Source organism: Cuculus canorus, chromosome 4, assembly GCF_017976375.1.
Source record: "Cuculus canorus isolate bCucCan1 chromosome 4, bCucCan1.pri, whole genome shotgun sequence".
NCBI lineage: Eukaryota > Metazoa > Chordata > Aves > Cuculiformes > Cuculidae > Cuculus > Cuculus canorus.
The window spans coordinates 3,994,881-4,007,865 of NC_071404.1; the positions used below are offsets into that span (position 1 = coordinate 3,994,881).

The window sequence follows — 12,985 nt, forward strand, 5'->3', positions numbered from 1 at the left end:
GCATTAATTTCATCCTAATATCTAATCTAAATCTTCCCCCTTCCAATTTAAAGCCATTCCCTCTCATTCCATCACTCCAGGACATTGTAAACAGTCCCTCCCCAGCTTTCCTGGAGCCCCTTCAGGTACTGGAAGGCTCCTCTAAGGTCTTCGCAGAGCCTTCTCTTCTCCAGGCTGAACAACCCCAACTCTCTCAGCCTGGCCTCATAGCAGAGGTGCTCCAGCCCTTGGATCATCTCTGCAGCCCCCTCTGGACCCTTTCTAACAGGGGATGATGGATAGGCATGCATGAATTTTCTGCATTAGCTACTTGCATCCCTTCTTGAGGTTGCTCAAGGACACTGCTTTTTACATGTGTTTCTCATAAATTGAGCCCTAACTAAACAAACTCCCAAGTTTTGAGGTGTGCTGCTGCTGAAGGAGTGACTTAGAAAAGGCCAAACAACTTTTCAGTTACTTGAAGTTTGCATTTGCCTTGCAACCTGCTAAACATTTTCCAGCTCTCTCAAGGCTACTGTGGCCTCCACGGGCAGCAAAGATAAACCCCAACACGACTTTCAGGCACGGAAGAGTTCACTGTCAGACCTTTACAAATTCCCAGGCGCTGAATCGCCTACTAGAAGGCAAAATATATGAGCAGCATTAACGAGTCGGCTTAGCAACAAGCGGGCAGGCTGCCTCGAATGTCTCTTTAAAGGTCAAGGGAGCACATGATGCCTGGGAGCCCTTGCCTTCCGCTTTTACTACAAGTTAAAGATGCTTCCAGCAAGTCTGGTTATTAAATCACTGCCTCGCACCAGCCAGCCCATGGCAGCAGGGTTGGAACTGGATAATTTTTAAAGTCCCTTCCAACCCAAACCATTCTATGATTCAGTGATCTTTCAAAACCAGTCTTTCAAACCAAGACTTTCCCCTCCTCAAACAGCATTATCCCTCTTTCAACCCATTCCTACACTTCCCTGTCTACCCCAAAAAAAGTGGCATTTAAGGGGAAAACCCACAACAAGACAAAACACAAGGACAGGTCCCAGGGCCGCTTGGATTTTCAGGTAGTGCTCCTGACAAGCATCATTGAAATTCAGTAGAAGAAGCCAGTTTTCCTCTGCTCTGCAGGGGCTGCCATGTTAAATCACATTTGGATTCACAGGACTAGGCTGCTAAAATACCACCGCGGCGGCTATTGGCACATTTCAATGAAACCGCCGCGGCCTCATTAGTATAGTGGAAATTATGAGCTTGCCTTTGTATATATTTAAAAGCTTGCCTGAGAAAGTATATTGGTTTGGGGCCAGAAATTCCTGGCTTGGAGCTCCTAGCACTCGGCAGTTCGGGATTGCCTTGCTCACACAGGTCAAGCGGCCATGCAGCCACCGACCCGGGAGAAAAGGTATTTAAAGAACACCCTGCAGGGAAAGGCGTGGGGTGATGCTGCAAAAAGAGGCAGAGCAACAGGGTTTGAACTAAACCTTCCTCCGTGTCAGCTCCATGAGTGGTTTTCCTTGTGAGCTGAGATCATGTCCTAATGAAAGCGCAGGTTGTAATTAAGAGGATGCGGGAAGGTGGGGTGTGGAGTTTCGCCCTGCTCCCATTGCTCCTGAAAGCCAGGATGAGAACTTCCCACTGATCCAAACCCACCATTCGTCTCCAAGGATGGACCACAAAAGCCTGAATCATACAATAGTTTGGGTTGGAAAGGACCTTAAAGACCATTCAATTCCAAACTCCCTGCCATGGGCAGGGACACCTCCCACTGGATGAGGTTGCTCAAAGCCCCATCCAACCCGGCCCTGAACACCTCCAGGGATGGGGCAGCCCAGACTTTCCTGGGCAACCTGTGCCAGGGCCTCACCACCTCCATCATGAAGAATTTCTTCCTAATGTCTAATCTAAATCTTCCCCGTTCCAACTTAACAGCCATTCCCCCTCATCCCATCACTCCAGGCCATTGTAAAAAGTCCCTTCCCAGCTTTCCTGGAGCCCCTTCAGGTACTGGAAGGCTCCCCTAAGGTCTTCACAGAACATTCTCTTCTCCAGGCTGAACAACCCCAACTCTCTCAGCCTGTCCTCATAGCAGAGGTGCTCCAGTCCTCACATCACCTTTGTGGCCTCCTCTAGACCTGTTCCAAAGGTTCCATCTCCTTCTTATGTTTGTGATTCCAGAACTGGACACAGGACCCCAGGTGGAGTCTCGTGAGAGTGCAATAGAGGAGGAGAATCTGCTCCCTTGCCCTGCTGCCCATGCTTCTTTTGACCTGTGGTCCAGATCTTTTGCAATAACGGCCAACCTCAAGAAACAACACACTTTTCAGGATCTGTTCATTAAAATGTGTGGTTTTTCAAGTCTCTATCAAGAAAAGCTTTCAGGTCAGCTCCCTACTTACCCGAACGGGCGCTGCAACGCAGCCAAGCCACGCAAAATCAACGTTATCTGCTGTACGGCGATCGTGGTTTGCTGCCAGGGACGCTGGAAAAAAAAGAAGAAAACCAACCCTTATATTGCAAAAAAAGCCAGAGCGAGCAAAGGAGAGGATGAAGATGTTGTTTTTAAATGCTTTGATTCGTAAAGACTCCTATAAATTTGTTCAGTTCTTAGAAACAGCACAGAGATTCCTTTTCAAAACACGGCAATGACATTACGCGTCACAGAGCAAAAAGGGGGGGTGAGGCTGAGCTAATCCTCGCAATTTTATAAGCATCTGAGACACTAATCCGTTGATCTCATTGAAAAGGATTAGAATTACTCCCTTGCCAGTAAATTTAAGAAGTTTTTGACCAGATGTAAACAAAAGCGGAGAGCAGCTCATGGAGACGGCTACCACAAAGTGAGTCCTCGCTGAGAAATCCTCATCGGGGCTGGTTTTGGGGTGGAAAAGGAAAATTTCCCACCAGAGTTGGCTGGAGTGGTGTTGGCATTCAAGGCAAGCCCAGCCAGCTCGCCCAGCTGCGGCTGAAAGGCAGCGTCCCATCCTGGGTGAGCATCTTTTTGGGTCTACCTCTTAAAAGTATGATGCTCTGGCTAAAAAAAAAATCAACCGCCCTCAACCCCCCTGACTTGTTCTGCATTGGGTAAGGAAAATTTTAATAGTAAGGGGGGAAAGAGTGAACTTCTAAGCAGCAAATTGGATCATCCACACAAAACCTTCTTCTGCTTTGCAGGATCCTTCATCCACAAAACCTTGCAGCAAGGACTCGCATTATTAAGGTGGAAAAATGGAACACAGCGTTCTCATATAAACAGTCCAGCACCTGCTTGCCATGAATAACTTATAATAAAGAATAAATTATGTGATTTAGATGAAGCAGGCAACGTGCAACCTGGTTTTTGATACAAACCACAGTTGTCTTCCTAAGTTTTATGTTCTGGCTCTTAGGAGAGCCATTAATAGTATTAATGAATTAAAAACAAAAACATTAATTAATCAAAACCTACAGGAGGCTTCAGGCAAAAAGGACTCAGGCAATCCTTTTGGGAGGGAAAGCCACTTTTGTTAGAAAGCAAACTTTTGTTAACGTCTATCTCTTTCCTCTTGAATTCCATCCAAAAAAGAAAGTGAAAGAGACTGAAGTTTCGGCCTCAGCTTAAGCCAGGAGTCTATCTCATCAGGGCTGGTCTTAAAAATCCTTCTCTCAGAGTTGCTTGATGGGACAGCAGCAGGATCCCTCTCCTCCAGCCCATTTTAATGGGATACCAGTTATTTTTCTCCTTAGGCACAAAAAAATGTTCTCTTGGCTTTAGGAAAACACTCGTCATCCTCATGCAGCCCAACTCCTAACTCTCTGCAACACTCCTGCTTCCAGCTTTAGCATCCAAGGCTCCTCCAGAGTCAGGTTTCCAGCCTGATCCCTCTCACCTGGCTGCAACATATCCCAGCCCTTTGCTGTCACCAGCCTGACCCGTTCCTCCTGCTGCATTAACGGCAGATGCAGGGTGGGATCCTTCAGCAGACGCGAGAGGGGACGACGACGCTGCAGGACACGCGAGGGGGGACAACGATGACACTGCACGACAGAACGAGAGGGGACAACAACGATGCTGCAGGACAGAGCAAGGGGGGACGATGACGATGCCCCAGGACATGTGAGGGGGAACGATGCCAACGCTGCAGGACACGCAAGGGGGGATGACGACGATGACGGTGCAGGGCAGAGCAAGGGGGGACGATGTCGATGCTGCGGGACATGCAAAGCGGGGAAGACACAAGAGGGAAGCCCTGAGTGCAGTTAGGAGGATACGACAACTCAGCACCCACCAGACAAAGCTGCAGCCGAGGGAATGATCAATTTTTCCTGCTTTTACGCCCAAAGTGCCACCCCAAACGACGCTCAGTGCAACGTGGGTTTTTTTTCTTGGTGTGAATACAAAGCAAGAGCAGAGTGGAGGACTCAGCTGACAGACACCCGACCTGCACAAGCGCCAGCAGATGGGCTCCAGCCAGCTCTCGGATGAGATTATCCTATTTATTCAGCCACTAACCCACCGAATGCCACACAGTCCAGCCCCACCTGGGATGGCCACCACTGCCAGAGTCTCCAAAAGCCTCATCTATTATTTCAGACGCCAAGAGACCAAGATGCTGGGGCTTAATCTGGCACTTCTAAGCTAAAAAGCAGAAGCAAAAACCAACCCCACAACTGCGTTTGTAACCCACAAGCCAGGAAATCACTCTGGGAGAAGCCCAGCCTGGTGATGGGTTTTGATTCAGAACAACAGAGAAACAAGAGCGTTTAAAGCACCACAAAGTATTTGCCTGCTTGCGACAAAGTTCTGTGTGGGGAGAAGTTTAATTTGATCCTTACGGAACACGGACAATTTAACTATGTGCAGGCTGCAGGCATGAAGAGCCTGGTCAAGGGCAGGCATGACACCTGGATGGATTTATTTGAGTTGGAAGCCATCAGATGGGAGACCATACTCCCTCCCGTGCAATTGTGATGGGTGATTTGGCTTCACCCACCTTCTTACCTGCTAGGCTGCTCCTCCTGGCTTCAAACGGTCTGATGAAAATCTCCTGCCTCAATGCTTGTGGATTCCCAGGATGGAAATCTGCACGTCCCTGGAGCTCCTATAGTTTCCCTTAAATACTCTTCCAAGGCAAGAAGCTGGGAAAACCACTGTTATCTGCAGGCAGGGAGAGCGATCACGTATGCGATGGCTGAAATAAGGAAGGCGGTTGCTCCCTCTCGGCACTTTCAGTTTCTCTCCTCCAAACGCACTCTTAGTGTGGTTTCCTCTAAGGTGCTTTGCAAGCTAAAAGCTGTATTAGCGGCAAGATTAATCCTCCACAGGGATAAAAGAAATAAACCAGAGGAAGTTATTCCTGCTTGCTTCTTGCATTCGCAGCCCTGGAGCTGGAGCAGAGTGAGCGGACGAAGGACTTCCCTGCCTGTGCTTCCCACAGCCCTGCCTTCGCTCCTCCTCCTGCTTCTTGGCATCTTGCCTGCTTTTTCCAAAGGCTGATCCAGTTTTAGCGTCAGCGTCGGAGCAACCCGAGACCTCACAGGCCACGGCTACGCCAAGGCAGCTGCTTGTGGCTAATTTGGCTCGTGGGCTTTGGCACCTGGCTCCTGCCACCCATCCACACATCGGCATTGGAGCTTTTTCCTTCTCTCAGAGCTGTGAGGTTGTCCATCCTCCCCAAGTGTGTCTTCTCTCCTGCCACTGCTCATTCCTACCTCAGAAGCTTCATAACCGCTCTATCCTCACCACCGCTGCTATTTCTGGCATCCTTTCGGGGTGCCTTGGATGGCTGCCGTTTCTTCTCATCAACATCCTTCTGGCACCATAATCAGCTCATTAACAGAACGCAGGAGTCCTCGACACGTGGCTGGAACTGTTTGGGTTGCTTTCTTTCACTTTGTTGGAAATTCAATGTGCCAAACAGGTAGAAAAACAACACGGATAGCCTGGGTCATCATTCCCAAGACGGAGAAGCGTCCAAAACCAATGCAGCTCCATCCCCAGCGAGTGACTGGGTACCACTGCATCCCCGGAGGGGAACCAGGTACTGCTCCAACCCATCATGCTCCACAGAGAAGATGTTGAGATTTTCCTGCTCCTTAGGTCACGAATTTACGTCTGCCCATTGTTATTGCGAACTATAGAATGGTTTGGGTAGGAAGGGACCTTAAAGATCATCCAGTTTCAACGCCCTGCCATGGGCAGGGAAACCTCCCACTGCATCAGGTTGCTCAAAGTCCCATCCACCTTGGCTTTGAACACCTCCAGGGAGGGAGCAGCCACAACTTCTCTGGGCGACCTGTGCCAGTGTCTCACCACACTCAGCACTAAGAATTTCCTCCTAATGTCTAATCTAAATCTGCCCCCCTCCAACTTAAAGCCATTCCCCCTTGTCCTATCACTCCAGGCCCTTTGAAAAAGCCCCTCCCCACCTTTCCTGAAGCCCCTTCAGGTACTGGAAGCTGCTCTAAGGTCTCCCTGGAGCTTTCTCTCCTTCAGGCTGAACAACCCCAACTCTCTCAGCCTGTCCTCATAGCAGAGGTGCTCCAGCCCTCACATCATCCGTGTGGCCTCCTCTGGACCTGTTCCAACAGTTCTGTATTCTTCTTATGTTGGGGATTACAGAGCTGGACACAGGACTCCATGTAGGGCGCCAAGAGAGCAAAGGAGAGGAGAAGCCCCTTCCTTGCCTCACTGATGAAACCACAGGGTTTTTTGCATCCTCACCTCAAAGGCATCACCTGCATTTCTCAACCAAGGAAGTGGTAGCACCAGGATCAGGCAACGACCGAACAATCTTGCAGATAAGCACTGCATCGCATCATTGCTGATGTCATTTTAAAGCACTGTCAGTGAGTCAGTGTACGGACGCGGGCACGACGGCCGCTCCCAACGCGAAGTCTGAGCAGCTTCAGGGCAACAATGCTATGAAGGTGCAGGGTAAGGGAAGTCTGTGTGAGGTAGACGTTATCTTATGTCAACAATGCTTGGGTTTACAGTGAATGATTGCAGGAAACAAAAATAAACGGAAACCCAGCTCAGCAACATCAACTGCAGCTGAGACTGAGACACCTGAAGACCAGGGGAAGCTTCAAACCCCCCAAAATCACCCTTCATGCTTTGACACTGGTGGTTCAAGGGTGGTTGAAGACCACCAGAAGCCTCTACACCTCCTGCCCTGGTTTGAGGGACAGAGTTGCCTGGAGTTACCCGGAGTGAGAAAACAGAAGTTTGACCCTGTGGAAGAGGAAATTGTTTCATCTGTGCGAAGTCCTGCAATGCTGTCACAGAAGAATTTCAGGTCACAGTGGTGGGAGCAGGAGGAGATGAGTGTGCCCAGCCGTACCTCTCTCCACCTTTTCGACATCCAAGTGGTGTTTTATGTCTGCCAGCTAATCACACACAATACGTATTCTGCTATACAGCCAACGTGGAGGCAACAGCCAGGCTGCTGGCAGGGATGAGCCATGAGAGAACACATGGAGAGGTGACCCATAAACATGAAAGCCCTTCCAGCAAAAGCCAGATGTTCTCACAACATCTTATCACTTTGTCCAGGAGACCAGCTGAAAACATCAGTACTTCTTGAGTAAAATCTCCTGGCAGCTCTGCTGCTTCCTCAACGCATAATCCTCAACCTCCTCTTCCCTATCACGTAGGGATGCCCACCCCTACCTCTCCTCCAGGATACAGACAGGATCACCATCTGGCTAAGAATGGCAGTAGCAATCAGTGGTCATCATCTTATTTCCTGTTTGGCACATATGTACTTTCTTATTCGAAGGTCAGGCAGATCCCACAACATCCAGAGCATATTGACCAAGGTGGCCTTCATGACTAGTCTATCACAGACATCTCAAACCATATTTGGAAGAGAGTGGACCGGAGCCAGGGCTGCACAAGCAAGAGGTCTCACCACATCCTAGCTACCTCCACATCTTGTCCCTGAAAATCTGAGACAAGCTTTGATCGAATGACAATGCTATTACCTCAAAGAGTGTTCAAACCCAGCTAGGGTTAAGAAGGAAGGTCCTAGCTGGCGGGCCAGCCTTGACATAAACATTTACCAGGCTCAGTAAGGATAAAACAAGCAAACCTGAGTCGAGCATATGGTCTGGTGGAGCTTCGAGAGGTGGCGGAGGGAATTTCCTTTGACAACAAGACTGGGAGACCTAGGAGGTCACCACCACACTCACCTCGAGCAGCTCCACCACCCATTCAGGATCAGGACCTTCACATGCAGGCATCAGACCCACAACCTGGTAACTGATCACATCATCCCCCCTGGCTGCTTTTGGCATGCAGGGCTGGAAGGAACTCTTTTCCCTTCTTTTTTGTGTGTTCTAAATACTTCAATTAGAGCATTTTGAGTTCTCTCCACATTGCCCCCAAGCATTTCTTCTGCCAGGGGCCAGTTATCTGGGGCAAAGGCTTGTTCTTTTTCCAGGCTGGAGGCCAAATTGGTATTTAATCTTTGCTCCAGATGGCACAGCACTCCAGATGCATCAGCTGGAGCATCTCACCTGTATGAATAAAGTGATAGAGCAAACAACCCCATTTGTTCAGGGGCTGTTGGACGCGCTCGAGGCAGCTCTGTTTATACCCATCATAAAGAAGAAGTGTTCGTGTGAATTCAGGCTACGCTCTCGCTTATCAAACCGAACACCCACGGGAACTGAAACAACAACAGGAACCTAAAAAATAATAATCACATCAAACCTTGTGTTTTGCTTTCTCATAAGTCAAGTGTAAATGAGAAGGCTTATTTCAGCCACCACAGCAGTCAGGGCTGAGCCTGGACCTGGGTTTCATTTGCCTTCTGCCACCCTCAACGGCCCCAAAGTCACTGCCAGCAGTGGGTGGTGCCAGCCAGGGTCTGACTTATCATAGAATCATAGAACAGGCTGAGTGGGAAGGGACCTTAAAGCCCATCCATTTCCACCCCTCCTGCCATGGGCAGGGACACTTCCCACTGGATGAGGCTGCTCAAAGCCCCATCCAACCTGGCCACCTCCAGGGATGGGGCAGCCACGACTTCTCTGGACAACTTGGGTCAGGGCCTCACCACCCTCATCGTGAAGAATTTCTTCCCAATGTCCAATCTTATATCTTCCCCCTTTCCTATTTAAAGACATTTCCTCTTGTCCTATCACTCCAGGCCCTTGTAAAAAATTCCTCCCCAGCTTCCCTGGAGCTCCTTCAGGTACTGGAAGCTGCTTTAAGGTCTTCCCAAAGCCTTCTATTCTGCAGCCTGAACAACCCCAACTCTCAGTCTGGCCTCACAGCAAAGGTGCTCCAGCCTTCACATCATCTTCGTGGCCTCCTGTGGACCCGTTCCAACAGTTCCATATCCTTCTTATGTTGGGGATTCCAAAGATGGACACAGGACTCCAGGTGGGATCTCCCAAGAGCAGAGCAGAGGGGCAGAATCCCCTCCCTCGCCCTGCTGGCCACGCTGCTTTTGATATAGCCCAGAACATGGTTGGTTTCTGGGATATGAGCAGGTGTTGCCAGCTCATGTTGAGCACCTCAAGTCCTTCTCCACAGGACCTCTCCCAATCACATCGTCCCCCAGCCTGGATTGAAACCATGGATTACCCTTACCCTGGTGTAGGATCTTGTACTTACATCTTCTCCTCCTCCACACAAGGAGAAGGGGTGGTGAACCCAGATTTTAGTGTGCGGTGATGAGAGCTCATGGCTGTGCTCACCAGAGGCTCCATCAGGAGGATATGAGAGGACAACCACAGGGATGCTCCAGTTACACCTCTGGCTAATTCGTCCCGTTTCTAGGAAGCCGCTGCATCCCTCCTGGCACAGCCTGCAGCCAGAATGCAATCCCTGCAAACTACATCCCACCAAATAACCCAGAGAAACAAAACACGAGACATGAGGAGTCAGTTCATCTCCTCGGGCACACAGAACGCCACCTAAAATCAGATGAGCCCATGAAACAAAGGGACAGCGGGGTTTTTGTGCTTTGTTCAGAGCATCCTCTGGCTTCCAGAGCCCATCCTGGTGGCAGCCGAGACAAAGGAAAGCTGGGAGCTGCCGGCAGGAGCCAGCCAGGATGAGGAGGCATCCACATCACCCTCCCCGACAGGCGCGGAGCCGGGTTCGCGTGTTGCCGAACACGTTATACATGGCAGGAAACTCGAGATCAAAGCAGAGGAGTATGCCAAAGCAAGATGTCATCCAACCCTCCTGCCAAAGGTGTGCCAGACGCTGGCACATCCGAAGGATGTGACCAGACCCATGGAGAAGCTCCACTCCGCACGCCCAAGCTAAACAAAAGACAGGTTAAACTCAACAAAACCGCCCCAAAACCCCAAGAGGTGCAGTTTTACCAGTGGGTTTTCAGTCCTGTGGGACTCGTGCGCGTCCCTTGCCAGCGCAGGGGAAGTGGCGGATGCTGGGAGGGCTCCGTACGTGTCCGTGCAGCCGGAACGTCAGCACGGTACAACTCCAAAAAGCAGCCTTTCACGTTGCTGGGTGGGATTTTAAAGCCAAAGAAACCCACAACGTCCTGTTTCGGCCCCAGGAAAGCGACGGGACGTGCCTGATTCCAAGCTATTGGCTACCGGGAATGGGGGTGACCAGGGGACACCAAGCAAAGCATGGAACGTGCCCGATTCCAAGCTTTGGGCTGCTGAGAACAGGGTGGATCAGGGGACACGAGCCGAGCGTGGGGTAGGACCTCCAGGAGCTCCAGAGGGTCCAGCCGGGATGGGTGTTGAGTGGGGACACATCAGTGTCCCCTTTCCCTTTGTGTCACTCCTGAGTGATGTGTTCCCAGGCCACGGTCCAGTCTCCGCTGCTCCTTTCTTCCCCACAAGTGGGGATGTGGGTCCCAAGCAGGGACCTCATGGCACCCCACAGGGCTAGTAGCCAGCCCAGGGGGCAGGCCGGTCACCCTGAAGTGGGCCTGTCCCACAGAGCTTGACGAGAGGGGAAGAGGGGAACCTATAGGACACAGCCCAAGACAACCCCAATGTCCTATGGCAGCCTCTGCCCCACAGAGTGCTGCTCAACGGGTGGGCGGGGAGCTCTGCCCCACAGAGTGGTGCACAAAAAGAGGGGACTCTGCCCCAAAGAGGAGCCCCCACCACACAGAGCAACACACAGGGAGAGCCCCTGCGCCACAGAGAAGCTTCTGCCCCACAGAGTGGTGCATCAGCAGCCCGTGACCCACAGAGCAATGCACAGGGAGATGCCCCTGCCCCACAGAGAAGCTCCTGCCCCACAGAGCAATGCACAAGGAAGGCCCCTGCCCCACAGAGTGGTGTAAAAGTTGGGTGTCTCTGCCCCACAGCACAGCCCCTGCCCCACAAAGCAATGCACAAGGAGGTGTCCCTGCCCCACAGAGAAGCTCTTGCCCCACAGAGTGGTGAACCAGGAGGGTGTCTCTGCCCCACAGTGCAGCCCCTGCCCCACAGTGCAGCCCCTGCCCCACAGTGCAGCCCCTGCCCCACAGTGCAATGCACAAGGAGGTGTCCCTGCCCCATAGAGAAGCTCCTGCCCCACAGGGCAGTGTACAAGGAGGGTGTCTCTGCCCCACACTGAAGCTCCTGCCCCACAGAGCAATGCACAAGGAGGTGTCCCTGCCCCATAGAGAAGTTCCTGCCCCACAGAGCAGTGTACAAGGAGGGTATCTCTGCCCTACAGTGCAGCCCCTGCCCCACAGTGCAGCCTCTGCCCCACAGAGCAATGCACAAGAAGGTGTCCCTGCCCCACAGAGAAGCTCCTGCCCCACAGAGCAGTGTACAAGGAGGGTGTCTCTGCCCCACAGTGCAGCCTCTGCCCCACAGAGCAATGCACAAGAAGGTGTCCCTGCCCCATAGAGAAGCTCCTGCCCCACAGAGTGGTGAATCAGCAGCTCCTGCCCCACAGAGCAATGCACAGGGAGGTGTCCCTGCCCCACACTGAAGCTCCTGCCCCACAGAGCAATGCACAGGGAGGCGTCCCTGCCCCACAGAGAAGCTCCTGCCCCACAGAGCGGTGCTCACGGAGGGTGTCCCTGTCCCTGTCTCACGGCCCCCGCAGCCCCCCCCGCCCCGCTCCCGCCCCGCCCCTCATTCCCCCCCCACTCACCGCTCGCGCCCCGGCTCGCGCCGCCCGCACTGCCCGGCGCCGGGCGGGGATGGGGGGGAGGGTGGGTTGGTGGTGAGGGAGGACCCGGATGGAGCAGGCCCCGCCCCCCCCCGCTGCGCGTGCGCCGCACGCCGGGGGAGGGGGGAGTGGGTATAGGTGGTGGTGTGGGGACAGGGGGATGGCGGGGGGGGACACAGGTGGTGGTGTGGGGGCAGTGGCACTGAGGTTACAGGGATGATGTATTTGGGACAGGAGGTGGCAGTGGGGACAGTACTGGGGACACAGAGATGATGTAGTGGGGACATGGGGTGGCAGTGGTGGCAGGAGATGGTGTGGGGACAGGAGGTGACACGGGACGAGAGGTGGCAGTGGGGGCAGTGGCACTGTGGACATAGGGATGATGTAGCGAGGACATTACGTGACTTTAGAGATGGAGAGATGGTGTGGGGACAGGAGGTGGCAGTGGGGACTGGGATATGGTGTTGGAACAGGAGGTGACACTGGGGACAGGAGGTGTCAGTGGGGACAATGTGGCACTGAGGACACAGGGATGATGTAGTGGACACATAAAGTGACTGTGGGGACAGGAGGTGGAAGTGGGGATGTGGCTGTGGGGACAGATGGAGGCAGAAGGGACAGTGGCACTGAGGACACGGATGATGTAGCAGGGACATGAGGTGACTGTAGGGACGGATGGTGTGGGGACATGATTGGGGACAAGGGCTGTGGGGACATGAGGTGGCATTGGGGACAGTAGCATTGGGGATACAGGGATGATGTGGGAACAGATGGCATTGGGGACAGAGTGGCACTGAGGACAAGGGAATAGTGTGGAGACATGAGGTGGCAGTGGGGACAGTGTGGCACTGAGGACACAGGGATGATGTAGCAGGGACATGAGGTGACCATAGGGACAGAGAGATGGTGTGGGGATAG

General features: G+C 52.4%; 1 protein-coding gene across 5 annotated transcripts in view; it reads right to left on the reverse strand.

The window, feature by feature from the left end:
• RNF24 (ring finger protein 24) overlaps positions 1-12,115 on the reverse strand; it is a 38,250-nt gene extending 26,135 nt beyond the window's left edge. Inside the window, exons 1-2 of one of the 5 annotated variants that reach the window (XM_054065823.1) lie at positions 12,050-12,115; positions 2,382-2,464 (exon numbers count right to left, since the gene is read on the reverse strand). The gene's annotated coding sequence lies outside the window, so the exon portion shown is untranslated. Of the gene's footprint in view, positions 1-2,381; positions 2,465-3,851; positions 4,886-4,963; positions 8,473-10,305; positions 10,329-12,049 lie in introns of those variants that run through there. The other 4 variants (XM_054065821.1, XM_054065818.1, XM_054065819.1 and 1 more) reach the window with 4 other exon arrangements.
• Between the last annotated feature and the right edge of the window lie 870 nt (positions 12,116-12,985).